This window comes from Miniopterus schreibersii (assembly GCF_964146895.1).
Source record: "Miniopterus schreibersii genome assembly, chromosome: 3".
NCBI lineage: Eukaryota > Metazoa > Chordata > Mammalia > Chiroptera > Miniopteridae > Miniopterus > Miniopterus schreibersii.
Window position 1 is genome coordinate 74,523,752 of NC_138103.1, and position 27,737 is coordinate 74,551,488.

The window sequence follows — 27,737 nt, forward strand, 5'->3', positions numbered from 1 at the left end:
CATGTATTGTGTAACTTAAATATTCTCAGCTAGCTCAAAGATTTCTACACTTCATTCTTTATGAAAAAGAATTTGATGATCACTAGCCAGGCCGAGGGGCTGTCTACTGGTTTCTTACAAGTCTAAGTTTCTTGCAAGCCAGAGAAGGGGAAGATAGAAAACACACCTGGTGACCTGCTCCTTCAGGCTGCTCATGAAATCCTGGGGTCATGCAACAAGATATGTTGCCTAGAAAAGTCAGACTTAAGTGGTGTTGGGAATTTTGAAAGGCAGGAAGAAAGGACATTTAATATTTTTGCCTTCCCCAAGCATTGGATGGCAAGTATCTTCCATGATTTACATGTTGGTTGGGCTCTGAAGACAGGCAGAGCCATCAATTCATTTCTTTTCCCTTCTTCCCAAATTTCTCCCCTTCCTGACCCTCATACCCCTGGGAGATTTTGTCCCATTCATAACCTGTCTGGCCTCCTATGACTTCCCTCTACAAGCACGGAGAGGGAAGCAAGGCCTGAGCAATTGTTCACACATCTGGGCTGTTCAGTGGCCAGTCGACCTGACATAGCTCAGGCTAGAGATTTCCTTATTCTTTAGCCAAGTGAAAACCTATTTTTCCCCTTTGGTTTTGCTTTTGCCCTACTGTCAATTGTAAATCAACTGATGAGTGAAACCTCTGCTGATTCCAGGACTGTACCTACCAACAGATTAATGATTCTCCTTGGGAAAATGCTCACACTCTCCTGCCTCTCAGTCTGCATCCTGGGGGGCTACTGGCTTCAGGTAATGATATTTACCTGGCTCATTGAAATGTCACACTTAGGACTGAGCCCCATAGATTATTATTGTGCTCGTGTTATATTGTAAAGATAAAGGTCAGACCAGAGCTCAGATTTATTCACACCCTTGATGCATTTCCGAGAGTTAGTAGAAAAATAAACTATTAGGTATTTCAGTTAAAGGTACATACAAGTGAAAGTAAGCTTTTTTTGTTTCCCCTCCAGTGAAGGAAAAGAAAGAACCACAGAACAATTTAGTTTTTGGAATAAACAAAAGTAAAGATTATCGGCTCATCTAAGGTCTATAAACACTACCTCTAATTTTCTGCACAGTTTCTGACTGTCCTTAAAAATGAGTGGAGAAGGTAAAAGGTCAGGGTAAATTCAGGAAGACTAAGGGAACTACTGAGAATTGATCACTGCATAGTGACTGAGTAGGTCACCCCTCCTTTGCAGGACCAAGGTGGCCCACCAGTTCCCGTGGAGTTGTTTGGTGGCTGGAAAACCTATCATTGTCACTGAGCACCTTTGTGTACAGTTAGTCACAAAGTATGTGGCTTTTTACCTTGGACTCCAGATTCCAAAGAGCAGGATTGCTAACCAATACAAGACGCTGCTGGCTCTAAACTCAAGGAGGAAGCTCAGTGAAGAGGGAATAAAGAACGGTGATATTAAGCCCTGGAGGTGGCCCTGCAGTGTGGACTGAAAGTCAGTGCTGGGCAGCATGAAGCACACGCTGCCAGTGTCTTTGCTGCACCAGACCTTTGAATAAATCACTGGCTGAGTGTTGTTAGCTGTCAGGGCAACAGCTCTCATCAGCACTTAATAAAAAGTCCCAGACCATCTACATCAAATTATGTTTCTTCCATAAAATTTGGCTTTTGAGCTTTGAAAGAATCTACTGGGCTCACCTCCATTTTTCTCGCTCACTTATCCTTTAAAGGATTATCTCCACATGGAGAGTTATATTTGAAGGGTTTAGTCTTTCAAATTATTTGAATAGGAATTGGTGGCAATCTTTTACTTGCCTCTCCCATTTCTGTGATTCCTCCTCCCCTTCTCCTTACATTTCTCAGTTGAATCTCTGTGCTTATTTTAATATTCTCCTTTCTATATTCTCTTACAGTTTTTTATTCTTTATTAACTTCATAATAATTACCATTTCAAATTCTAAGTGCTAACTGTGGTAGGCAGTTCGACAGATAAGATCAGAGCAAGGACAATGGGCCAGGTACAGAAGGTCACCAGGGCAGAAAGTCCCGGATGCTTAGCAATGGGGAAAACAAGGACCTTGCCCCCAAGGTGACCTCTCCTCCCCTAGTATATCACTGGTCATGTGGTTGGTTTAAACCCCCTGACCTTTCATATCACTGATTATGCAGTTTGGACCCTCCCCTGACTTTTCCTCCCCTGGCATGTAGCTAGTCATGTGGGTTAGACCCCCTTAGAGAGGAAACAGACAAGGGGGCCAGAGAATAGCCCTTAAGCATTAAGCCCCCAGGAAAATGAAGTTCTGATCTAAATCAAATATGTCTAGGTCCCAGTTGCTTCAACTCCAGGCCCAGAAAAATAACTGCCTACCATAGTTAGCACTTAGAATTTGAAATGGTCATTATTATGAAGTTAATAAAGAATAAAAAACTATAAGAGAATATAGAAGTGACACCAGGACTGCCCTCAGGACCAGCTGTGTTGACTAATGACTCCCTGCCCTGGCACCAGCCAATCAATGGACACCATGATCCTGAAAGGACACACCTGGAAGCCTGATGGATAGTCTATTGAGATCCTCTCCTGGGATATCCTCTAAAATCTCCACCCTTAAAACCCTTTAGGAGGGAGAATCCAGCATGCTCTCCTTCTCTGGAACATGACCCTGCCTTTCCCACCCCCTCTTCTTTTGTCTCTGTAACTCGTTTCCTGAGCCCATATCTTCTATGGCTCACTTTTTCTATCTCTGAGACTTTCTAAATAAACTTTCTCTTATAGTTTGAGTCTTGACTCTGAATTCTTTCTTAGCCAGAACTGAAGTGCTGAGGTTGCTGAACTGAGGTCCTGTCTGACTCCACTGGTTCAATACCTGGTGCCTTTTTTTACCACCAACACTGTGTAGTTGGTACTGCACTGGATGTAGCAAGGAAGGAGTGTTTGATGCTATTCGAGGTGTTTGCTTATCTTTGTCATTTTAGTAGGAAGAAGAAAAATGTTTTTTAAACCCTATAAATAATACACAAATTGGGGAATAATAAATACACGTTTGTGTTTACCTTATATTACTACACCTATAAGAGATGTTGCCTTATTCATTTTTATGTTTATTTTTAGTATTTCTTAATCATCTTCCCCACCATTAAAAAAAATCAGAAAAATGGCTGTCTCTAAGCCCCTACCATCACTTTTCTTTTGCTTCTACTTATAAACAAAACATTATTTTTGAAAACAGTAGTTGCTTTTGCTAACAGGTTTCTCTGACCGGTACATAGTTTGTCTTTAAGGAAACAGGGTCAAGTGATAGGAAGTGGAGGGAGCTTGCCCCTGGGGGAGGGGACGACGGGAGCTAGATTGACTCTCTTCTCTCTCTCACGGCTATTTCCTTCCTCACTGTTTTCTGTGTTCTTTCTATTTTCTCCTAGATGGAGTGTTTTTGACCCATCAAAGAGACAAGAGCAGTGAATTGGAGCCGTAGCGTGATTTCAACCAGAAGATGGAAGATAAGAACCACTAAATGTAAGTCATTTGCAAATCAACTTTCATTCATGCCTTCAACAAACATTTATTGAGTGCCTTCTTTTCCAGGCACTGTTCTAGGTACTTGGGATACATGAGTGAGCAAAACAAAACATGATCCTTGCCCTTGTGGGTCTTAGATTCCAGATGGGGGCAGAGACAATAAATAATAAATCTAATAAATGAGTTAATTATCCAACTGTATGGGTGGAAAAAAGTTCTTTTTCCTTTACCTGTCTTAGGTTTATTGGTTGGGGCCCTATAAATTAGACTGACAAAAGACAGATTAACAAGAGAAAAAAAAATTATTAACATATGCATCCTACAAATACGTGGGAGTGCTCAGTGGTGGTTAGAACTTGGGCTTATATAGTATCTTAAGAGAACAACACAGTTTTGGAAAAGTGACAAGACAAAGGAAAAGGACTTTGAGTTTCTAAGGCAGCAAATTGTGGAAAAATATATTTATATGGGGGAAGTAATGGAAAATAAGGGCCAAGTAGTAGTTTATTATGTAAGTTCTTCTGGTGCCATCTCTGGCTGACAAGAGTCTAGAGTTGTCTCTAGTGATTAACTTCTGTCCTTCCTGGTGGAGACGGGGAGGGGGACACCTTTACAAATGTACAGGGGTGGGTCAAAGTATGTTTACAGTTGTGAGTATGCAAAACAGAGTTGATTCTTGTATTGCTATTTATTTATTAATTATTGTATTATTTATTTGTATTATTTGTCTTCTTATTGTTATTATTTTGTGTCCTTACTTACAATTTATATTTTAGGTAATGATGGCTGATAATATAACCTACTCTTTTACATACGCCTGTATGTCTTGCTTTTAGGCAAACAGGGGGAGAGGGCAGAGAGCTTTGCTTACATTTGCTTCTCAATTGCGCTTAGCTCAAAATAGTCCTTATGCCAACATGGCATATTTGGGGGTGGTATATTTTGCTACCCTTCACAGCTTATTAGAAGATGGTGAGTTCTATGGAAAGAAAGAAAACAAAGAGCAAAATAAGGGGATCAAAAGTATGGGGGTGTTGCACTTTAAAAATAAGTGTTGCAACATTGTCATCATTGAGAAGATGACATCAGACAAAGACTCCCTTCTTACTAGATCCCACAGATGCTCACAAAGGTACTAGCAGGGCTGGGCCATAATCAACTTCGCTATGAAATATCTTCCCATTATGTAGGAGGAGCTGCTGTTTTATAAAGTGAGCTACTAAGAGAAGAGTGGAAATAGGGCTACAGTTTTTAGCTATTTCTTCCTGATGGGGAAAAGATCAGCACAGAGAAGATTTATGCGGGTAAAGACAGATTAGAGACTTTAGAACATACTGTGAATGATATGTTCTCTATTTCTTAGTATAACTTAGATACTTTTTTTTTTTGGTTGATGACTCATTTCTGGGCCACTAGGTGGTATCCACACAGAGCCACAGTTTTAATTCAGAGATGTCTGTGCAAAAGTATGTTGCAGAGTTTCTACAAAGAGTTCTTGTTCAATCCACTTGAGATTTGTGAGTGTTTGGGTCTTTGTGTGTGTATGTTTGTGTGCATATGAATAGAATTGGTCTAATTAGTAAAAGATGCTATCTCGGTGCAATGTATTACACAGCTTTAATTTTATATAGATAATAATTTATAATCATTGCCTTATTCATATATTCACTTGTTGATAATTAGACTCTAAAACAATGATTCTACAACATGTATCTTTTTGTGACATCTAGAGTAAGGCTCTTAAAATTGTTTGGTTGTTCATAGCATTTCTAATGGAGGCTGACTACTTAATTCCCTTCTTAGAGGGAACTTGGAGTCTGATAAGTAATATGTCAGAAATGATTATGGAAAAGAAAACCAGGAATGTGTCCCAAAAGAATAAGTATATCTTTGGGAAATGAAAAGAATCTCCTGAATTTCCATCCTGTCACATGTTAAATTGAGAACCATTTAGATGAGATCACACCCTAAGCAGTGCCCAAACTGGGTGTTTTAAAACACATCCCCCCTCTTTCTTATGAATGTGCTGGCAACAGCGCCTACTGTTTTCCAATAAACTTTTTGTGTGACTTGGCTCGGAGGGGGGAGGGTTTCCATAGAATTTGGAATAGGCTGGTGGTAACTTTTTTAAAAAGAATAATATATCTTCTAGAGATCAGGCTGTGGGACAAAAACACCCATTGGAGGGAAGCAGGAGCCACACTTCTGCTGAGAGGGAGTTAAGAGTGGGGGTAGTGGGAGTGGTGGGAGTGGAAGGGTGAGCAGACATTCTTCCTGCTTGGTGAAAAAGAAAGGCCTGGTGCTAAAAGGTTTGCGCCATTTCAAGTTTTCCAAGCATTGAATATGAACGAGAGGTGATCAGAAGCTGCAAAAAGGAGAAGCAGGAAATGATGGGTCGGATTTTTTCCCCAACACTATTTTTGCTGTCGGAAACAAACCCCATCTTTACTGGGTGTTTATCTGTGCTGCCCAGGTTAGCCCACCAGCCTCTCCGCCCAGGCCTTGGGTCCAGAACTCACCTGGAATTCTGCTGCCTCTCTCCCTCGAGGTGGGGCTCTGGTCCAGGCCCTTCATGCACTAGGTCTCTGTTTCCATCTGAAAAGTGAAGACAATACTATTTGTCTCCAACACGAAAGTGTGTGAGAGTTCCGTGCTTTTTAGGGAAAGGGGATTAACCAATACTCTGTTTCTAGTCTTGTTATAACACATGCAGAGGAAAATAAGGACTCTTTAGAAGGTTACATCATTTACAAAGAACAGTTAAAAAATTATATGGGTTGAAGTACAAATATAATAAATATATTCTTCCTATTCTTTCTTTTTTTGCTGCCTCCATCTGAAGTATAGCTTTTGTACTGTGAAGAAAACATTTGATTAAAATTATTAAAAGCTAGAAATTATTTCAAAAATTTTTCTCTTTCTGATGGGTATGTTACTGTGGATAATAAAAACTTAGAGACAGTTCTAGATTATGACATGCCATTTGTGGCTAGAATGAAGTTTGATGTTTTCATTCTGCTTTTCCAAATTTAATAGTCTATGTCCTTTGTAGCCAAGCATGTAATAAAAAAACTTGGCAAATTTATTATTTATGTATTTTTTTACAATATCATTTCTTTAGGCAGGGCTTGGGTGTCTGCTTGGCTCTCATTTTTAAAACAAGGAATTTCACTTTAGTCATTGTAGATTATCCAAGGGCTGATGATGAAGGAAATAGAAAAGACAGAGATAATAGAAGAAAAGAAAGCAAAAACTTTGTCATATTATTACCTGTTAGTCAATGAAGGAAGAGTGAGCATTATGTCAAATAAAGGGAGGCCTCTCCTATCTACCCCTGTCTCTTAATGTAGTCAAGCAGAATTATAAAATGCAAGAGCTGAAATTCACCATAGAGAATGTCTAGTTTGGTGGTTTCCAACTGTGCTTCATAGACCATTTGAGATTTTATTGCCCTCCTGCAACATTGAGCAACAACAAGGAGGGATGAGCGAAGGGAGCAAGTGGACTTCTGGTGGCTCCTTCTCTCCTTCTCCAGCTTTTATGTGTTTTTTTTGGTATTTGGCTTGCATCTAGATTTTGTTTAAACAAGAGTTTGACTGTTAAGTTAGCTTAAAATGTCTGAGAACACTTCCCAATGATGTTAAGTAACATGTTCAGGCACAGCTGGGTTGAGAGGGAAGCAGTACCTGGGCATTGCCTGGGGCATAGGTTTGTACAGTGCTAAATACATCCCTGCAGGTGTAAGGAGGTGTACTGAATCGTGTTTACCAGACCTCTGCACAGTAGATAGAGCTGAAAGGAATAGAAAGATGAGCCACAAGAGTGTGAGGTGTCAACCTCAAGAGGCACTTGTGAGGTCAGGGTCACGAAACTGTCTTTGAGGAAGATGGAGCCAAGAACCGGCACATTCTTGTTTTGATAACTGGGGTATATGAATTGCTCTTCTCCCTCTTTTATGTACTCTGTACTCAGCCTTCCCCCTAAATTTTGTTCAAGTACTTAAAGGGTCTAGGTTTGAAGGGACATCAATTTTTTTGCCTGCTTGCATCACTCACATGGGTCTGTCCGGCTTGCTGCCCTCAGGAACTTGGCCAGCTAGTGGCTGAGCCAGAGTGAGGAACCAGGTTTCCAGAGTCCTACTCCAGCATCCTTCTCTTACTCTGAAACTCCTACTTCATAAAGAAACCACTGCAATGATGTTGATCAATACGCAAAGGACGTATACCAGGAATTGTACCCCCGCTGCCTCATTTTCTTTATTAAAATAAATCAAGAATATAGTTTCTCTCTCTTGTAGCTGTTATGAGACTTGCTGATATAGTGTGTCTGACCCTTTGGATAAAAGCATAATGGAAAACAAAATTGTATTAATAAGATATTGCTAATATTAATCAATATGAAATGCAATAGTGTTCTGGGGTGAGGAAGTCAGGAAAGAATGCTATAATCTCCTCTGGGATCTGCAAGACCAGACACTTCCCAATGCTTCTTGGTAAATACTCAGCCTAGAAACGGTCCCCAAAAGTGCAGTAAAATATGCAGCTCTAATGTTTGTGTTAGGTGGAAATTATGGCTTGGAAAATTCTAGCAAATCTCTTCAATCATGGAAACAGTGAGAAATGTTAAATTTCATATAATTATCCCACCAGAATGGAAGCTACATCACATTCTGTGCTCTGTGTGATAACTGCTTAAAAAGGTCAGCGTCCTTACAGTCCTAGTCTATAGGCCATATTCTAATTGAACTTCTTAGTGTGTCTGACAGATGGGAAATAGCTCATTTTGACCCTCGATGCCTAGTTTTTGTTCGCATAACCTAATAATATGAGATTATTACTTTTGTATTTTATACAAGTCTGTAATAAAGACCCCAGTTCCAAGGATAGCAACCAAATTTTGTTTTTTATATTTTCCCATTTTGCTATAAGGAGCTTACAATAATGGACATTCTCTCATTGAATCAAGAGAACATGGTTCTATTATTTTAATTTTGCAAAGTGAGCTGCTGAGTTACATGACAGTTGAACAGCTTCTTTGAGTTTCGTAAGCTATGGATAGAACTGGGAATCAAGCCTGTCCTTCTGATGCGCTGGTTCTTCCAATCTTTCAAAAAATATGGAAATCCTTCGAGGTTTAATTCTGACCCTACAGAGCCCAGAACTACATACTTCTCTGTGTCTCATTTTTCTTGACTATCAAGTGCTTGCTATTCTTTGGACACAGCTGGTGCTAACTTGCACTGTGGAGATAGAAATGATATTTCTGGGGGTGGGGATACAGAGGGAGAAAGCCAATAAACTGAAGCCAAAGTCAACCAAAGCCAAACAAACCGCCAAATGGCTCTGGAGCCCACATGTCAGCATTAGATTCATAAATGTAGCTCTAAAGACCTAAATAAATAGTACCTCCTGTGAGAACATCAGTCCTCACCTCATAAGCATTCACACTTAAGAAGAAGCATGATATCCTCTCCTCTCCTGAAGATGTGTTAAACCTCTCCAGGAAAGGGGATTTAGCTACATTCTTTGTCGATGATCCTTCCACCCTGATTTCTACCTCTCCTGTGGCCATTCCTCTTTTGTTTCTTTTACACAAATGTTTCTCCTTCACTAATCCTTTATATCTGGCTAGTCCTTGGGGCTATGTCCTAGTCCCTCTTCTCATCTCCACTTACACACTCTCCCTGAGTGTTTCTGTCCACATCCTTGCTTCAGTTATCATAAAGACACCTGCAACACTAAAATCTCTGTCACCAGCCCAGGTCTCTTGCCTTAACCTCTCTGCACAGCTCCTCAAATTCAACATATCTCAAGCTGAGCACATCGTGGTCTTCATCCCTCACCTCCTCTGCTTATCCTTTATTCCCACTCTAGACTCTCTTACCTATTATGGTAGAAGACATCATTATCTGCTTGGTTTAATCACCAAAAATTGGGGACCAACCTTAATTCTTTCTTCTCCATCACTCACCACATCTAATGCATTGCAGTGTCTTGCCGATTTTACAGCTCTCCCATCTGTGCACCTTGAGTCATCTCCACTGTCACCATCCTAATCTAATCTGCTCGTCTTGCACCTTGCCTGCTTTAGCCATCCCTATACTCACAATGGACATACACTACATCTCACCCAAGGGTGCTGAGCACCTTATAGAAGGAAGCGAACACCCAGGAGATAAGAGTTATGGTCCTGGCTCTGCCTCTTACTGGTTGTGTGAGCTTGGGCAGAGCACATGACCCACAGGACCCAACTGCTTCCTTTGTTACAATGAGAATAATAACAATTGCTTTCTAGAAGTTGGGAGCTCATCCAGCTGATCTCTGAAAGGCCCTCCCAGTTTTAAGATCTTTGACTCTGTGCAAGGCCTCAATTGTACTGACTCATTGAAGTAACAATCAGGCATACACTGTCAAATCCAGGCAGTACCACTAGAAATCTAGTGATAGTGGCATTTTGGGACTGACATTTTCCGATGCATATTGGCCACTAAACACCTTTCAAACACTCTATATTTAAAAAAAAAAAAAAAACCCAAAAAATAAAAAAGAAAAAGAAAAAGAAAAGAAAAGAAAAGAAAAAAAAACAACAACATTCTATGTTTTAGAGTTCCCCATCTTAAGATTCCTACAACTCAAAAAAGATGGAACAAACTCAACTTTTCAGCCTCTAATGGAGCTAGGACACACTCATGTTAACTTCACCGTGGCAAGAAACACACCTTTTCTGAGATTTAAGTTTATAAAGTGCTGTCATGAAGAAAGAAAGGCTGTTTTGGCAAGGGGGCCAAGAGACACCCATCTTTAAGAGGCAGCATTGCTACTAGCATGGTGTGAGCCTTTCCACGTCTCAGCGCAGCCATTCTGGTGGAGAGCTTGTTCCCCTGCCCGTGGCTGGAGGGTCCTTACTAGGTGATCTGGTGCTTTCATTTGGGCATTATTTATGGCTTGATATCTTTCCAAGACCAGCTCTCTGACCTTCCTGGAGATTGCGTAGGCTACCTAATGTTCTTCAGTAAATTACATATTTGTTTAAACTAAGGGGCCTCTGTCATCTGCAGCCATGAATCACACGCACTTCTTCATCCATCCTTTCCTCTGGGAAGTCTTTCTTGGCTCCCAGATGACATGAAATATACTTGTTGTGTGATCTTAAGGTAGATAGTACTTTTCCTCTTATAACGTGTCATGTTTGTAGAGGTGTTTAAATTACTTAATTGTTTTCACTGCTCCATTGTAAACTCTGTGGGGGCTAGGCTATGTCTGCTTTGTTTGTTTGTTTTGTTCTTTCTCTCTAGTACCTGACATATATGTAGCACATAGTAATCACTCAATAGATGTTAACTTGAATCAAATTGCTAACATCTAAATGATCCATGATTGTAGTTTAAGATCAGATTTCTTCATTTTTTCCTCATTAGAGATGAAAAAGAGCTGCTCATGCTCTCTCTCTCTCTCTCTCTCTCTCTCTCTCTCTCTCTATATATATATATATATATATATATATATATATATATATGTATGTATTTTGCTAAAGGATAACATTAAAAGGTAACCTGGACCAATGTGGAGGTTACTAGAACTTTTGGGATTCAGGCCTGCTGCACTATTAAGTCTTTTTGAATTCTCGCAGTTGCTGATTTCATTGAAATTTCCATTTTGAAGACAGAAAAAAAACTTTTGGTTTAAAATGATTAGATTAGTTGTACACTCTTCACTTACCCCCCTCTCGTGGCCCCACTAAAACAGCAATAAAACGTCTATAAACCCACAAGGTCAAAAAGAAAGGGAACAGGAATCCCCAGCATACAACAGAGGGTGCCAGAGGTAGCAGCACAAGGGAAATCAGAACCTGAGTGTTTACGGAGAGTTATGGGCCAGAGAGAGTCATCCTTCCTCCCCCACTTGGTGTCAGGCACAGTAGAAAGGTGAGGATAAGGTGTAGGAAGTGGCTTCCTGGTAAATGTTTTGCAATTAGCTCTTGGGAAAAAGAAAGAAGGAAAGGAAGGGAGGGAGGGAGGGAGGGAGGGAGGGAGGGAGGGAGGGAGGGAGGGAGGGAGGGAGGGAGGGAGGGAGGGAGGGAGGGAGAGAAAGAAAGAAAGAAAGAAAGAAAGAAAGAAAGAAAGAAAGAAAGAAAGAAAGGCCCTGATTTGTAGCATTTACCTATTTCTCTGGTGGGAAACTGAGCCAATGGAATAATGTGTGACTAACTCAGAGCTCACCGCTTCCTGCCATGGTGCAGCTAGACCCTGAAGGTACATCCCAGAAAAGACAGATTTGCTCCTGGAGAGAATGACCCTAGGGACCAGGGACTCTGAGCTGCAGGGGCTGTGCAGCAGGAGAAATGTCTGTCCCTCTATCACAGGACTGCTGAGAAAACTCTGGCTCAGAGCAGGCAGACCTAGCTGGGATGGCAGCTCTGCCACTTGAGGGCTGTGTAATCAGAGGTGAGTACTTACCACAGTGATCCTCAGTCTTTTTGTTTAGGGTACACTTATTTACAATACCAGAATTTTGGATGACACCGTTGAAGAGATTAAAGACTCAAAAAACTGGAATAACTTGGTAATAATTAAAATATAGCTATTACTATTATAAAACCATATTTCTCAAGGCTTATCAGGTACCCAAAGCTTTGCACTTTTAACCTGGAAGGTTTCCCCTGAGCAGAATGTCCTCTTTGAGTAGACGTGCCCTGATGATTACATATGTACCTCCATCCATGGAGCCGAGCCATGCTTTCACATATTTCAGGACATGATCTTCCCTTTGGTGCTGACTTGCCTTTTTGCTTTCCTTCCTACCTAGTCTAATGTGCAGCAGAATTGTTCCCAGTTCTTCATTTTGCATCACAACCCACTCAGCAAAATGCTCCATCAGGCAGTTAACTGTCTGAATTGTCAGCTCATATGGGAAGTTGTAGCAAAAGGCAATTTTATACCTGGATTAAGATTTGGCAGAGCACCAGGAAGATTTAAGGTTCATAGATATGACACAACACACTGGCTGGGAACCATTGGTTTAACCTCTCTGCAAACATCATCTCTGACCCCAGAACGAAGCGCACAGAGGATGCTTCACTGCATTGCTCTCCCTCATCACTCTGTGGGGTAAGTGTGAAGAGTCCTGTTTCACTGAAGAGGGCAGCTACTGCTTAGAGAGGTAAGGCATTGGTTCCATTTGATGGAAGCAGGTTTTTTTCTACTCCCACATCCCTGTTCCTGCCCGACTCCCTGTATATGCTCATGTGATACTTCCATGGGCCATCTAGAAATGTCTGATGTAGGCTGGCTTCATGGGAGGGCGAGAGCTGCCTTGTCATTGCCGATGTCTGACACCGTCTTCCCCATCAGCTGAGTAATGGGGAATAGGTATTATTAGGAAGCAGTGTAACAAAAAACACCGGGAGCGCGAAAACATAAACCAGTTGTCAGTAGTCATTCTGAATGAGTAAGCAACACAGCTGCAAGTGGTAAGCTACTGTGGCATTCCGAATGCTCTTTCCCCCTCTGTCGTTTTCTTTATTGGGACACTTGAAAGCCTTTGGAAATGAGAAGTTGTATCCCTTTCTTGCCTAATGACACCACCTTCCACTTGTGATCAGAATCATGAATCTGGGAATCACTGCAGACGCTCCTCCCTTACTCCGTAATTCTCTCTCTTTCCTCAGCACCGTTATTCGATCCATCACATAGTCCTACTAACCTGAATTCCAAAGTAGCTCTCAAATCTTTCCACCCTTCTCTTCCCAGGAGTGTAGCTTTAGGGTCAGACTGCCCGGGCTGAACCCAGCTCTGCCTCCGGGTACCTGTGAGCCTTGCCCAGCGGTGTGTGGGAGTGCGCCTGTCACCCAAGCGCATCAGCACTGAGCACTGTCATGTTCAAGTGCTCCCAAATAGAGGCATTCTCCCCATACCCTAATAGCCTCTTGCTTTACTTTTTAGGGTTTCTTTTCTAGTAAGCTTAACATTTTCTTATTGCTTAGTACTTATTTATTACTTCTTCTCTGTGTTTTCCTTTGCCCATTTTCAAAATGTGGGCTATTTGTTATGTTTTATTTAATAATAACTATGGTATTCATATTTCAATTTTCTCTTTAGAAGCAATTTATTTAATATTCCTCTTCATATTTCAAGTTGCTCTTAGAAGCAATAAAATGTGAATGAAAATAGTGAGATAACACTGCCAAAGCACTAAATATCACCCAGAATAGTTTCCCTAGAAATAGCTGCATAAAGCAAGTAAACTTTGTCTTTAGAATGTTAATGCTGAATCATATTATTATCAATGTGAATTATTGTTATTTATAAATAACACTGAAAATGGCCAAAGGACAGGAGTTTAGAAAGGAAAGTAGAAAAAAAAAATGTTAGTTGGATTTCTTCCTCTTACCCTTTGTCCCATCCAGACCCTGGTATTAAACTTTCCCAGAGAATCCCAGGATCTATGTAATGTTTCTTTTCTATTTCTTAACTATTGGTAGCAGAATAAAACTGACACATCGTTATCACTCAAAATATATCACCTAGTATGTGAACACACAAATGTATATGCTTTTATATTAGTGGGGAAGGGAAAGTTCTAGGACCTGTACTTATATTTTTAAAATTTCATTAGAAAAATGATTAAGGGCCGGTGACTACCCTTTGGTTATTGTGAAGTTTAAAAATATATATATATTTTTTATTCCTTTCAGAGAGAGAGGAAGGGAGAGGGAGAGAGATAGAAACATAGAAACATCAATGATGAGAGAGAGTCATTGACCGGCTGCCTCCTGCTCACCCCCTGCTGTGGATCGAGCCGGAAACACAGGCATGTGCCCTGAACCAGGAATTAAACCGGGATCTCCTGGATCCTAAGTTGATGCTCAATCACTGAGCCACACCGGCCAGGCTATTGTGAAAAATTTTTAGCTTTTCATAGTCTCTCCAAATTGTTTTATATAGGAAACTACAAAAGTTTCAGTGCCTTCAAGCCCATTTCTTTAGGATACATAAAAATCACAGTAAATGGAATATCAGCCACCTGGAAATACTCCCAATATTTGATGCTTTGACTTTTCCCCCTTTGCCTGTCAGTTGCCTGTCAGGATTAGAGCCAGTTGCTCCCAGACTGTGGGACTGTGTGTTTTACCCGACTTCCTGTCCTCCCAGGTTAAAGCTAATCTGCATCACTTTCCAATTTCAGCCACCAACTATATCTGTAGCCGCAGTGACATTTTTACACAGGAAAAGATGTGTGCCACCATCTGTCATTAAGGACACAATGTAGCTGAACCATCTTCCCTTTTTCTTCCTACACTGTGAGTGATGAGACTCAAGGGGCTGGGCTCGGTTTCTCCTGGGAGAATTGGTGCCAAGAGATGCTCATTTGTATGCGATGCTGCCAAGAAAATGAACGTTAGGTGAGCCACGATCAGCAGACTGCAGAAGCACCTGTGCAAGAGGACATGGATCTGGGCTTGTAATGCCTTCAGCCTCTGTTTTGAAAGTGTAAGCGCACAAATGTTGTCACTGTTTATGCCTGACTCAGTGGGTCAGGGAGACTTTCCCAGGACAGGGGCCAGCATGATGGAGGGGGGCCGGGAGGTCTGGAGAAGGGTACTGGCTTTGTCTCCGGGCAAATCTCTTCACTTTTATTCATCTCTAAAAAGACAGAACTGAGCTTAATCGCCATTTCTAACATTGTTTTATTACCATGCCATTTACTTAGGCTGCTCGAACACAAAGGTGACAGACGCTATTGACTTGATAGGGGCTAGAATGTGGCTGTTGGGTGGGTTGCTTGCTGCACAGAAGTGTCTGCCCAAATTCATCCTCGTTTTCTCTTCCAGACCCCACCTTTGACCAGCAGCACAGTTTGCTTTAATCAAGTACACATCCTGTGATTGTAGATTGAAGCAAAGCTCAATGGACATACTCATGAATGTCCATAGCCCAATGTGACCAGGAAAAAAGCATGAAAGGGGGGAATAATGACCATGATACTTAATGCGTTTGTTTGGTAGACTGGGTCATGTCCTCTGTTTTTAAGACCCATATGTGCCCTTTGCCATGTAACCTTTCTGTGCCTCCCTCTGTGGGCAGGGCGTAATTTCTGTTGCATTGACATTGGTCTTGGCCATTGGCTTGTCCTGGCCACTGGCAAGTTCTACCAGCTGTGCCTCTGAGGCAGAGCTCTTAGGGTTCTAGCATCATATCACTTGCTGTCTTGCACTCTGGTCATTCACCTTGAGAGGAACAAGTCCTCAATAGTTGCTGGTCTAAGAGAACAAGAAACTTGCAGAACAGATCTAAACCCCGCTGGCGGCCAGAAGCAGAACTGGCCTGAAGACCCATAAGCAAGCAGAATAAAGACTTGTTGTGAGCCGTGAGATTTCAATGTTGTTACACAGTAAAAACTGGCCAGAATATAGTTTTTCTAGGAACTTGAAATTCCACAAATAAGTATTCCTTTGGCTTTGCTTCTTTGAAAATGTGCCTATCTGGAATAAGTTTAAAAAAAGAGCTTTTTTGTGCTTCCTAATTTAGGGAGAATGGACTTACTGAGTTATTTCTGGAAAGCATATTGTAGGGGGGAAGGAGCAGGGAGGAAAAGGCATGCATGTCCTAGGGATAGGGGAGGAAAGATATAATGATGTGCTCATGGGGATGGCATGGGTTGGAAAAAGGAGACTCGAGACTTGACTAACTTTACAGCTTGGTTCCAGGTTCCTTTGGGCCTGAGAAGCTATGTGTCTGGACTTACTCTTTAAATGGTGGTGCTTCTCAGGGTTGTTCCTGAGCGGTCTTCCTCCCTCCCTCTGCACACACTCGCCCTGGGCAGCCTCATCCACCCACACTTTATGTGTTGTGTCTCATGGTACTCCTCTGAAACACTCAACACAACAAATGCACAGCAAACCTGTATTTGGTAACTCCACTTGGATGACCATAGACTCTCACAGCCAACAGTCCAGACTGTGCTGGTTAACTTCTCTGTCCATCCACGCTTCTGCACCTTCTCCTCTAGTCATCATCTCTGTAGATAGCACCCCGTCCATGGTACTGACCAAATAAAACCCGCTGGACTTCTGGACAGTGCCTGCTGGAAGTACCTGCTGGACTTCTCCCTCCCTCACCTCTGACAGCACATCAAACCCTCCATCACTTAGAACACATCAGTGATATGAAGATAGTGAAACCCCACAGCAGGACAGGCCTCCCCACCCCTCCAGCTTCATTTTTTTCTGCTCTACTCTTGGACTTTCCAGTAGAGCCCTGGTGAGCTGCTTCTATCTCTACAGTCCAACCGCGTCATCTGTGGGTTTTGTATACGGCCTTGGTTCTGCTTGGCAGGCCTCCCTAACTCCCCTCTCTCTAAGCCTGTTTTTCTAATAACTCCTGTTCCTCTGTAGTCTTAGTCTAGGTCAGTGTTCCTCAGCTGGGGGTGATGCTTTCCCCCAGAGGACATTTGGCCATGTCTGGAGACATGGATTGTCACAGTCGGGTGGGGATACTACCGATATCTAGTGAGCAGAGACCAGGAATATGGGTTAAACATCCTACAATGACCTCATATGAAAGACCTCAACAACAAAGAATTATCTGTTCCCAAATGTTAATAAATGATGACATTGGGAAACCCTGGTCTATATTTCACTTTCTCTGGGAAGCCTTTCCTGACCTTCCCAGATGGGAAAATGCCCCTCCCATGTATTCTCACGCCTGTCTCCTTAGACTTCAGAGTCCTGCCCCTGCTGCACTGATATGTTCTGTTCCTTTGTCTGTCGCCTCTTCTAGAATGTGGCTCCTGGAGGGCAGGTACTGTGTCTTGTTTCTCTTTCAACTCCCAGCTCCCAGCACAGTTCCTGGTAATGGGGAGCATGCAATGCATATCTGCTAAATAAGTTAAAAAGAAACACATAAAAGTAATTCTAAAAGTGAGGACCTCACACACCACATTTTTTCCCTGAAAGCTTGTTGTTTGCATGTGGTACAGGCTTGTCTTTGGAAACTCAGCTGTGGCGAAGGAAACCAGCTTGAGTGACGAAAGCTCAGAGCAAAGAATAATCACTCTAATCCATGCCCTTCTTGTACCGCCAAAGAAAAGCATTCTTTCAGAATTCTCTTGTATATGTGGCCGCAGCAAATTGCCACCCTGGGTGGGGAAATGAGCATTTGGGTAGTTATTTTGTTTCCTACTGGTTTCCTTGCCAATAATACCCTGGTTATAGAAGTAGCCATATCCACAGTGTGATGGATCATTATTATTGTTTATTATTATCATCATCATCATCATCATCATCATTATATATATTTCCATCACCTGATTTTTTACACTAAATAATTGCTGAAGCAGATTGTGTGATGAATTTCTTTTATAGGTGAAAATGCCACATAACTCAAGTTAAGGCAATGTGAGCCAATATATTTCATTGCCCAGCACCATAATCTATTAAGCCTGAGATCTTTTCAAGGAATTGCCTTAAATCCTTTGGTGGTTTAAAGTAGCTTCAGAGGGCTTACTGGCTTAGAGGTAATTGTTATTGCTAATATTTTATTTGAAATGTCCTGTTCAGCAAAGGTAATGTGACATTTCGTGCACTGGAAATGTTATCTTTCTAGGGAAAGGGAAGAGTCAGGTCAGTGCCTGGGAGAGGGAGCGAAGGAAGCCCAGGAGACAAAGGACAAGGGCCCAAGCTAAGGTGACCAGCACTACTTAGCTGAGTCAGAGCTGACTTTTGTGTGGACCTTGGGAAGCTGGAGTTTTAATTTTATGTGAATTGTGGGATTAATCTAGAAGGTTAATCAGCTCTAAACAGAAACCCACGCTTTGTTTTTTATTTTTAAGGAGTAAGGAGAATGGAACACGTGGAAGGTGCCTCTTTGCTGGCTCACCCTCTTCTCCTGAGAGAGTAAACGGAGCTCTTCAGGGTGGCTCTGTTTCTAGGCCAATGGATCTCAAATACAGATGCTTGAGAAATTGTTTGGGGGCATTTATTCAAAAACAAAGATTTGGGCTCATCTTCCACCAACTCTGATTCTATAGTTTGGAGATGGTTCCTCAAATCTGCATTTTATTCAGAGAGTTCCAGGGAGTTCTGATGCAGGTATTTCTTATGCCTAGAGAAACACTGGATTAACCAGTCTCTTTCTTGCCCATGATATTATGTTTCTCCAATTTCTATCCATGGCCCAATGCATCCTGTGAGTTCTAGACCCATATAGCAAAATGGCAATCAAAATCTCCAATGGTGTTTTTCTTAAAGAAGGCCAGTGAGTTTTTCAAATAGAAATCACAAGCCCATAGATGGCATAACACTAAAATGAGATAGTAAACCAAGATAGAAGAGATGGGACCTAGGAAACAAGATCAACAAATGACAGAGGTCAAGGTTGAGTAAATGTGTACATGGTTGGACAGCTCTTCCTCTGAGAATACCTGGCTAGACAACTCTCCACAGGCACATTTCTAAGTCATCTTTGTGACTCAGGGTGGCTTAATAATTCTACAGTCTTAATAATGGCAGAGGCACTTCATCACCAGGGAGTGGTGCCTAGAACTTTAACGATAAGGCAGTAATGGAGATGCTCACTGTTCGAGGCTGCCTTCTCCCACCCACCAAGAAGTCATACTGAAAGCTAGATACATGTGAAATTCCTTGTAGGTTAAAAAAAAAGTAATAATAAGCCGCCTCTGTGTTCTGCTGCAGAGTTACCTTTGGCTAAAATCATCCTTTTGGTCATTTATCACTTTGCTCCCCAAGCCCTGGACTCAGGTGGGAAGCAGATTGAGTCATTTGTAAACCCCATTAATTACAGATACACAAGACATATCTTCGTTTACCCTTCTTTCTCCAAAAGGCAAGTTGATTTGTTCTCTTTTTTATGACCTCCGCAAAGTAATCTTTCCAAGTAATATTAACATTTAGAATACACAGTCCCTCAGATGATCACTGGACCCACCGCTTGCTCATCCCAAGCCGCCGATATTAATAACATTTTAAAGACATGCCTGCCTGACTCCTTGAGGTCTCTCTAGAGACTCAAGGAAGAAACATTGAAAACACAGAAAACTTACCTTGTTCTTCAGGAGACTTTGTAAGAGCAGTATTTTCAATGATTGGAGGATTCTTGAGTATTTGCCATATAGATTTGTGGGTGTATTGAACTACAGTCATTTTAATTAACTGCTTATTTGACCACATTCCTATGGAAGGCATTTCCCATGTACATGACAGAAAAATTAAAAAACTTCAGTGACTAAGACGTGCCCACGAACTGGTCGATGGAGGGGGAATTCTCAGCCTCTCATTCTACCCTTCCCTTTAGTCTGGGTTTTCATTCTACTTAGATTCCATGTACTCCAGTCCACTGGGTATCACTATAAATAAACAAAAGCAATGAGAAGAACTGACATAGGTAAAATGGTCAAGGATGGCCCTTGGTCCTTGACTTCCACAGTGTGTGTTATGTAGGGTTCTTTAAAGGTCATTATGACTTTACAGTGGCTGATGCCATTTCATCCTGGTCTAGAGACATTGGCAGAACCCAGAGGGTTGGTATCAGGAGACAGGTTTCTCAGACTTAAAGTAGGACCTCTGGTTTTGGCTACAGATCCATAGAATTGACAGGGAGCAAAAAAGACAGAAGCCTGCTAAGTTTTTAAGAGAGATGTATTGCCCAAGATATCCCAGACTTGGCTGACAACAGCTGGTGGCTGCTTTTAGGTCTTCCATAGGCCCCCCAAATAGAAGCAGTAAGAAATACCCTGCTAAAATGATACAGCATTCAAAATGGATGTTCTCCTTTATGCCTATTTTTGCTATGGTCACAGGAGATGAGGTTCAGGGGAGCTCCTCTAGGACAGTAGTTCTGGGGGCATCAAGATTAGATAACCTCAGCGCTGTCTTTACTGCCCAAGCAGGGAGTCATTTCAGGATTCATTGTGCTATGAACTAGTGACCAAGGTAACCCAAGTAATAAATGGAGAAGCTGGAATTCAATGTTATTTCTGTTTGACTCCAAACTACACCAGAACTACAATAATGGGGAAGTCCCCGTTGCCAGTGGGGCAAATGTGACTGACCCAATGCTTTTTAGGAGAAAAGTTATAATTAACACACAGTAATTGTGAGGGCTTATGTAAGACATTTTAAAAAATTGAGCCTACATTGAAATGAACTGGGTCCACTTGCCACAGATCATGTGACACATAATAAATAAGGCAAAAAAATTCACCAGTTTATTATTCAAGACTAGAGAGGAGATAGGTTTTCTGAGCATCTTCCATGAGGAAAATTAGTAGGGTGTGGGCAGGGAATGTTCGAGTTGCTGCATGACATGAACAAAGAGGGAATAATTTTCAATAGTTTCAGGTTCATGCTGTTAACCACTGAGAATTTATGGGTTATATGGAAACAGAAACCAAATGTAGACACTTATGTTCCTTAGTGTGGCTAGAGGACCAAGTCGGGGAGGCCTATTTTTTAAAAAGAGCTCTATGAAACCAAAGCTTTTGGAATTCCATGCATATCCTGACTGATGAGTCATGCTATTGGACAAATTTAATTTGAAACTAAAAGGAAAAATAGAGTACAGTGGTTTTATTTCTGGAAGTATGGGATTATCAATTTAAACCAGAGGTGTGTGGGTTAAGCTAGTGGTACCTGGTAGTGCCAGTCATTTCCCATGGCAGAAATGCCCTGAGCCTGAGAAGTCACAGATTTTTTTAAGTTGTATAATTTTTGCATAGAAATGAAGTCACAGTTTTAGAGCTGTTTCACAGGTAGCATTGCTCATGCTTTGAGTCTCCACAGCTATTCTTGGAGCATAAACATTGGGGGATTGGAATCGTCAACCATTTGCCCTAGCAGTGTGGCTATTTCCTGAGGGACTGATGAGCAGAGTGTGAATTGGGTCCACCAGGAAACTTGACATCCCTGACAAGTTGGGCATATATGAGCCTCAGAGCTAACCCACGATTTCTAATGATGTGGTCAAATTCGAGACAATATTTGGAACTAGCTGGGTCTGCGAAAATATATTCTTTTCAAGGAACCAATGACACTAAAGCTGAGAAGCAAACTTAGAGTCAGTATTGAGGTATGCTCTGTAGGGATCAAACCTCCTATTGTTGAAAAGTCTTATTTAGCATCTTAAATTACCCCAAAAGGTTGTGGGTTCTATCCCTGGTCAGTCACATGCTGGAGGCAGCCAATCAGTGTTTCTCTCACACATTGATGTCTCTCTCTCTCTTTCTCTCTGTCTTCCTCTCTCTCTAAAACCAATAAAAAATATCCTTGGGTGATGATTAAAAAAGCAAACAAACAAAAGATGTTATTATGAAATACAAAATATTTGAATACATTTAAAATGTGTGTAGATCCATGGCAATACTGTGCAAATAACTGGCTTTATTTTGTGGATGGTACCTATGAGCTTGCCTTTCTTCTATGGGAAATGTGGGTGCAACTCCGAGCCCTCAAAGAAGGCCCTTGGCCTCTCTTTCTCCTCCTAAGGTGCGTTTCAAAATAAGGAACCAACTCTTAGGGCAAAACATTGTCATCTGAAACAAATGCTAACTCTTTTAAGACCACCATGTCTACTAGTCACTGTATAGACCATTATGAGGGCTAGCTAAGATTTACATGTAATATAAAATTGGGGTAACTGTGAGAACTTCGTCAGTGAAAAAATGAAACCAAACTGATAACTAGCTTAACCACATTAAGCCTGCTGAAGGCAATTGATTTTGTCAATGGAGGAATGAAACCGACCAAACAAAACCCCAAACTGTCAACCAGTTATTTGATATTTTTTTATGGCAGAATTGCCTTATGGCCTGTTAGTCATGGGGTGAAAACGTTTGCGGCAAAGATGCCTCAGTGAAAGTACCTAGAACCTTGGAAGAACAGGGCCCTCTCTAGGACCCAATGGTGCTCGAACCCTGATCACGGACCTCCAGCCTTCAGAACTGTGAGAAACAAATTTCTGTTGTTTATAAGCCACCCATCTATGTATTCTGCTATAGCAGCTTGAATGAACTAAGACATTCTGTCTCAGATTCAGGTGCGTTCACGTGCTCAGACGAGGGCTGGTGAACAGGACGCTTGGGCTTCTCGCTTACCCTCACTGGGGCTCCGTTTCCTCACTGATAAAACAAAGAGGTTGAAGCAAGTGATCTGTAAGTTTCCTTGTATCTTTAACACTTTGTGAGCTGGCAAGTACCTCAGTTGCATTTTGTGGTGTTAGGTTTGAAGACTGCTTGTTTTGTGAAAGGCCCAGGCAGCGGTGGGGAAAGTCATGAGCTCTCCTGCTCACTGGGCTGTGGAATACCTTTCCCTGTGCAAGGTCCCTGAAGTGAACATTTTCCCACTGGATCGTATTTGTTTCTGATGTAATTTTCTGGTTCCCATGTCCTTTCTTCTAGATTCTTTAGCTTTTATTTTTATGACCTTTTACCAGCAAAGGATAAAACAGCAGTTCTCACTGGGCATGATACTCCCCCTAAGGGGCATTTTGGAAATTGTGGGCTGCTTGGTCTATTAGTAGAGTCAAACCCTAACATTTAAATGTTGAAGCACATTTTTTTTCATAAATTACATCAATTTTTTCTTTATATAACAGGGCATTATATATATTTAATTATGCAGATAAGTAGGTTATGTATCTATGAATTTCACCTCAGGATAGCACAGAGAGCATTATAAAGTACTTATTCATAAGAAGAGTATATCGAGGATCACCATTCTAAACATACCTGGAGCCTGCCTTGGGTTGAACTGGGAAGAAATATAGGAAAGACAATGCTTTCTGTTCGCCTAAGAGCAGTCAGGTGCTCTGCTCCGTGAGCCATCTCACGGAGATGCTCTCATCCTTCTAGGGAGGCGGTATTACTACTCTTCCTTCCCCAGACCAAGGTACTGAGGCCTGAAAAGTTTTGTTAACTTGTTCATTCCTCCATCAGATACTTTAGTGACTACCGTGTGCAGTAGAGGTATTTGGGAGAAAGCTGGGAACAGAAAAGACACAATTTCTTCCCTCGAGGGGCCTACATTTTAGCAGAGAGAGAGAATACAGCAAAGCAGTAAGTAAATAAGACATGTCATGAAGATACCTGAATGAAATGACTTGAGAATACTTGCCCAAATCATAGAGCTAGTGAATGGTGGGGTGGCATCTGGACGTCGACTTGCCTTTTTGTGGTAATAACCGCTGTGCTGCTGTTACTAGTATCGAATTGCAAGGTCATCACCTCTTCTAAGGTTGTCTAGAAAGATGCCAGAATGTGTGAACAAAAAAACCAAGGAGAAAGAGCTGTTTGAAGCAACTGTCTCTAGATATTTTTTCTTTCTGCATTCCTGTCAGATTAAGTTTGTTTCTCTCTGCCCATATGATAATGGTAATTACAACACTTCCTGATTCTGTACTATGCAGCATTTTAGTTTATAATATTACTAACATTTCTAAGGAATTGCTTTTCTGATTTCTTAAGTGTGATTTTTCAGAAGCTGCCTCAGTTTTGTTCCCCTGTGGCAATGTGTCTGTCATACCCAACTCCTGATAAGTGTATCTGTTACCGGAGAGTACCCTGAGTTGGAGGGGGGCTCCACCCTCCTTGGCTCTTGTCAGTCTCACAGGAAGGAATTCAGATGAGTGGGAAAAAGCAAGCAAATTTAGTAAGAATACACTTGGCATAAAGCACAAGCGGGCAACTCAGCTAGTCAAAGGGTTTTATACTCCCTCTTCCCCCCATAGGTTTCAAGGGTCCCCTGCCAGATATCTTGGGTAGCAGACTAGGTTTCAAAGTCCCCGTCTACACTGGTGTGGCTTATCTCGAGATGTGTGTACATACACCTGGTCACCTTGTTTGGCAAGTCCTAAGACAGCTGATTTGTTTGTTTAGTGGCTGAGATAAACTTCCCCTATTCCCCCCTCCCCTCTTTTCTGCCCTAGCAGTTATCTTTCCTGCCTAACAGCCCCTAAGTGATACCATCCAAATGCTTTTGGGGTTTTTGTTATTTGTCCCCCAGACTTCCTCTGTCCTTGGGTTTAGCTGGCACAAATGGCATTAATCAGGTCTTTGTTCTCTATTTCCCAAGCCAGGGTGATTTGAGCTATGTGTTCTCTGGTTGGGGTGAGGCTGTAAACCATGTGCTCTCAAGAGTCCTTGGTTGGGGACGGTAAGGTCTTGCCATTTCAAGCTGGCTGCAAGTTGCCCAAACTGGCCTTGTTTAATTTTCTTGTCTCAGTTTCCCCATTCCACTCACCCGGGGATTTTCCTAGCTGCTTACTGTCCTGCCACAAACTGACTCCCTGAGATGAGAAAAACGCACTCTCAAAATGAAGCGGATGCTCTTAAAAATGACACAGCGGGGCTTTGGGCCAGGTATTTGGAAAGGTGATCATAGTTATTCTTCTGTCCCAGTGGTAGAGAGGCAGGAAAGGGCTTCTGTTAAGAAAGGAAAACAAAACAAAACAACCAACAGTTAAAAAAAGACCTACAAGCCTGAAGTCTAGACTGTGAGAGTGCCTGCGAAAAGTTTGGAAAGTCATGTTCTGCCCTTAAGAAAAAGACCAGCTTTAGAAAATCTAGTGACTCTTCCTATTAAAGATGAGAAAGACACGCAGGTCTTTTTGTGTCTTAAAACTTTGCCCAAGTCTTGTATTTCTTCAGTAAACATAGTGATTAGCAAATCTCGTGTTCAGTTGTTTTAATCATGATCTCAACTCCCTAGAAAAAACAGAATGAAAGAGAAGGGAGAGCACTGCTCCGTGGCCTGGGTATTGGTGCGAGGACGCCATCCTTCTGATCCTCATGACCACAGACCCGGCAGGGCTTCTGAGGCCATGACTATTTTCCTAGAAGAAAACAGCCTCCAAGGAGAAATAAAAAGCCTCAGGGGGACAAACCCCGCAAACATCCCACCAGGGCGTCAAGCAGAGCTCACGTAAATTCTTAAATTGTCTGTGGAAAACATGTCAAATACCTAGTCATCTTTTTCATTTATTCTTTAGCTTTTGCATTACATTCTTTACAATCCCAGGGTTATAGCAAGTAACCCTCTATTTACTATTTAAATGGCTACAGCAAATAAAAGGTGATTTTACATATGTGTGTTTTACAGAAATTTTCCTTTTCCTATTCTTGACTATTCCTTTTATTTTTATAGATGCTCAATATTATGACAAAACCAATGTAATATTCCTACTTTAAGTTTATTGCTTTAAAGACACACTTCTCCCTGACAGTAATTAACAATCTTACGATGAACAGCACGGTTAATTTCTCAAGCTGCATAACTTGCATTGATTTCATAAATTTGAGGTTAACCTGAAATTGCTTCTGTAATAATTTTTTAGTATTCACCACCAAGTCTGCACTGGTCAGCTCTGTCTCTGGGGAATTAAGTATCTATCTTGTACACTCAGTTCATCTTTTGCAACTCTATCGGCCAACTTGCAAATCTATCTGTAGCATGCCTGGATGGTTATGTGGAGAAAGCAGCTACTCTCGGGGGGCTAATGTGTCTTCTCCACCAGTCAGAGTGCAGTTCATGATTCATTAGGTTTGTTGGCTAGATTATTTAACTTAATTCAACATAAATTATTTAATTCCTAAAGCCTTCCTGGTATTCAATATGAATGAAACAATTATTCCTGGACACAATCATCCAAATAACACCACACAGTTTTACCAGGCCCCGAGACAGTCGTTAAATCCCAGCTATCCACTGCTCTACATAAACTACTCATGCTGAGTTTTTGAGAATTATAACATTACTGAAATTGTTTGGATTCAATGAGGGACTATATGTTATTCTATATGTAATGAGCAAACATCCCAATTGCTATGCAATTGGGAGAAATCATAAACTATTTCTAGGTAGCAATTGTGCCCTTGTTTTGATAGCTTCCTTTCCTTTGTCATCTATTCTTGTCTGAGAGGAAAGGACCAACTCCATTTTGTCCAAATGTAAGTCTGCTGCTTAGAAACATTCCTCCTGCCAGTGGTGGCTCAGTGGTTGAGCATCGACCTAGGATCCAGGAGATCTGGGTTCGATTTCCAGTCAGGGTACCTGCCTGGGCTGCGGGCTTGATTCCCAGCAGGGGCATGCAAGAGGCAGCTGATCAATGACTCTCTCTCTCATTGCTGTTTCTATCTCCCTCTCCCTCTCCCTCTCTCTGAAATCAATAATAAAAAAAAAAGTTTAAAAAAAGTAAAAAAAAAAAAGCATTCTTTTAAGCTAATCATCTCTTGACATCATTACTCTCTGGTCAATGGCTGGTGGAAGTTGTATATATGGCCAGTGTCTTTTCTCTCTTGTACTTTATATGATGTGCTTCCATACATGTCTTAGATTGGGGTCTCTGGAAACAGACTCTGAGGCAGAGATTTGTGTGCTTCCTGTAGGGAAGTGAGGAAGTCGGGATTGGTAGAAGATTGGCACCGCACCTGAGGCTCAGCTGATCCCACGGGGCACACTGGAGCTGGGATGGCCTTTGTATCCCTGGGCCAACCAGTCACTGGCTGTGGCTGCTCCCCGGGAGGGGTTAGGACCCTGGGGCCGAAGACAATTGCTAGGGACCTACCAGCACCCAATATTTGCAGCTGCTTTGAAATGAGGGGCTCAGTCTTAAGAGGGAGATCTTGGAGTACCACCTAACCACTAAGGAGGGCTTGGAGCACCACCTATCACTCTAAGGAAAACCTAGGTGAGGAACAGTGACAGAGACTGAGATATGGAGGGATGGCATTATTTTTTTAAACACAGTTTTGGTTCTTTTCTCAGTAAAGCTCAATTCAAACTTACAACAAAATTATTACCCTTCTTTTTTCCTTTCCCTTCTCTCCCTGCTTTGTCCTAAACAAGCTGGAAATGGAATATGGCGGACCCCGGGGAACTTCAAGCCTGGAGAATGACCGAGTAGACCCGGCAGGAACCGGGCTGAAGGTGGAGTTTCCAAGGCCTGCTTAGACAGTAGTGTGGTGAAGGCCTGGGGAAGGGGCGGGATTGGGGCGGAGGGGGCCAATGGGGGGAAAGGGGACATCTGTAATACTCTAAACAATAAAGATAAAATTTAAAAAAAGGGCACTCAGGAAAGGAAAAGCAGCTGTTTAAGTTTTGGAGAAGTAGGTTATAAGCAACGATTTGTTTCTTTCCCTCACTAGGCCTCACAGAAGCAAGATGCAGTCACATGGGCATCTCTGTAGCCAGCTGCACTGCTTACCCTCCTGTCCCAAAGGAGGCTCC

At 41.8% G+C, this 27,737-nt stretch overlaps 1 long non-coding RNA gene across 1 annotated transcript in view; it reads left to right on the top strand.

Annotated features, from left to right (window-relative positions):
- LOC308555385 overlaps positions 1-27,737 on the top strand; it is a 231,784-nt gene that overhangs the window by 171,558 nt on the left and 32,489 nt on the right. The window contains exon 6 of the long non-coding RNA XR_013998537.1: positions 3,407-3,500. This is a non-coding gene — a long non-coding RNA (uncharacterized lncRNA). The remainder of the gene's footprint in view (positions 1-3,406; positions 3,501-27,737) is intronic.